This window comes from Echinops telfairi, unplaced genomic scaffold (assembly GCF_000313985.2).
Source record: "Echinops telfairi isolate 266 unplaced genomic scaffold, ASM31398v2 ScPeMD7_1713;HRSCAF=2227, whole genome shotgun sequence".
Classification (NCBI taxonomy): domain Eukaryota; kingdom Metazoa; phylum Chordata; class Mammalia; order Afrosoricida; family Tenrecidae; genus Echinops; species Echinops telfairi.
The window spans coordinates 21964709-21966964 of NW_022105611.1; positions in this window are offsets into that span (position 1 = coordinate 21964709).

Below are 2256 nucleotides of genomic sequence, written 5' to 3' on the forward strand. Positions count from 1 at the left end.
GACCCAGATGACAGCTATACCATCAGAGGAGCTGCAGTAGAATCAAGAGCCAGAGCATGGAACAGAGCGATGGGCTTCCCCACCCACAGAGCAAGTTAAGATGTGTGCTTTTGTGTACGAGGGTGGCTTGTGGAGTGGTGTGCCCCTAGGCACTTAATTGGGGAAGCTGGTCTTGCTGGTCTTGCTGCCCCGTGGAAATGAAGCTGAGTGCCTTTGGACTGAGGCTTACTAAGGGGGAGGCTCTGGGCGTTTATTAGGAGACCTGACATTTTGTAACATGTCCTGGTAAACAACTACCCTGAGCATTTCTCACTGGCATTACAACTTGCTAACATCCTGAATAATTACTTTACCCCTGAATTTTGTCTGTGAGTTTGTGTGTAGTCATCGCAACGGATAGTAGAACCCAGAGAGATCAAGTAGAGAAGTAAAATCGAGATTAAGACAAATCTCTGGGTCTTGGTGTCACAAAGATGAATTAACACCCCTGAAAACCCACAGTCCTATGAGGGCAGACAGATATGTGCATGGCTCACCAAAAACCAAGCTCAGCCATTGAGTCCATGCCAACTCAAAGGGACCCTATAAGGACAGGGTAGAACTGCTCCTATGGGTTTCTGAGACTGTAACTCTTTCGAGAATAGAAAAACCCATCCATCTTCCTCCCACGGAGCTGATGTTTTGAACTGCTGACTTTTGGGATTACAGCCCAACTTGTAACCACTATGTCACCATGGTGCCTGCATGGCTCACGATAACACAAATTAGCAGTCTGCTATGAGTGCCCAGAGAAGGAAAGGAGTCAGACTTTGCATAAGACATTGGGAAGTGTTCTAGTTCAGGGCACACTAGAAATAGGCTGTTTAATACCATTTAAAGATGATTTCTTCCCAAACCACGATTTCACTATTAGCTCCATCCTCGGTCCAATTCTGACCACAGGCTCACCTTGATGGGATGATCAGAATAGGAGTCTCTAAAGAGGAGAGTTTGAAGTGGATCCTGAAGAACGAGAAGTGAGGTTTATGAGGCTCTCAGAGAAGTGTGTCGGGTAACAGCAAGCACATAGGCTGTGAGTTGGCAGAGTTGGATGACGGAGAACTTCAAGGCCAGCGCCACTGGAGCTTAATAAGAGTGAGGAGAGTGGTAGTGGATGACCTTATATATGTAATTTTATATCAACAGCCTAATCCTTAAGCCAAACAGCTGTTGGGCAAATCCTTGTTTCTAGTCTTCAGAGGGCTTTCTCAGAACAGGTAGCTAGTTTGGCACTGCCAGGAGGGACTGGATCTACCATAATCTTTTCCCCTGCCTCCAGTGCCAAGGGCAGGGTAGGACACAGAACAGGTTTCTGAAAACGATTTGCTGACAGCACGCTTGAGAAGGGAACAGGAAGTGCAAGGAGGCCCAGGCGCGGCTCTCTTTTCATTGGGGCATCCATTCTCAAGTCGCTAAAACACCTCTGCCAAGTGAGACCCAGAGATGGGAGGGTGAGTTGGCAGGGAGGCACCAGTCACAGGCCCTGCCCGCAACAACCTCAGTGGCTAGGAGGCTTGAAGGGCAGGTAGGAAAATGGGTGGTGAAAGTTAAGGGAGAGTATCCGACTTAGCTTGTGGGTAGTCTCGGTCAGGGAAGGCGGGTCGGACCCAGCCAGCGACTTAGATGTGTAAGACCATGGGCCGGGCATGTCATTTCGCTCGTGGGCATCGTTTCCTCTGAGAACATCCGCAGGTTTCAAAGGGGCCTCCCCCGGGGCGGGTCTTCGCTTTCCTCTCGGACCCTCTGCAAAGGGGCAGGGCTTCGCCGGCGCGCGAGTCCTGGCTGCAGGACTCGGGGTTCCCCGCGAGGGGCCGCTGCGCCCGGGCGGGGGGCCGCAGAGCGCGGGTTCCTAAGCTGCAGAGAGGCGGACACCGATTGGCAGCCAGGCGCGGCGGGAGGGCGGAGTCTGGAAAGCCGGCCTGGAATGGGGGGCAGGGAAGGCGCCCCGGGCTGAACGGAACACCGCCGTTGAGGCCAACGGCCGCTCGGGGGTGGGGGGTGGGGGTCCGTCGTTGTGCCGAGGGCCTCTGTCCAGCCGAGCTGTGGAGCCGAGGCCGGTGGAGCCGGGCAGCGGCCGCGGGAACGGGCTGGGCAGCAGCTTTTGCCGCCGCGGCTGCAGGCCTGGGTTACCTGAGCAGCTGCGGGTCCGGGGCGCGCCCGAGAGACTCTCGTAGGGGGGGCGGGGACCCTAGGTGCGTGCGGACGAGGGTCCTGGCG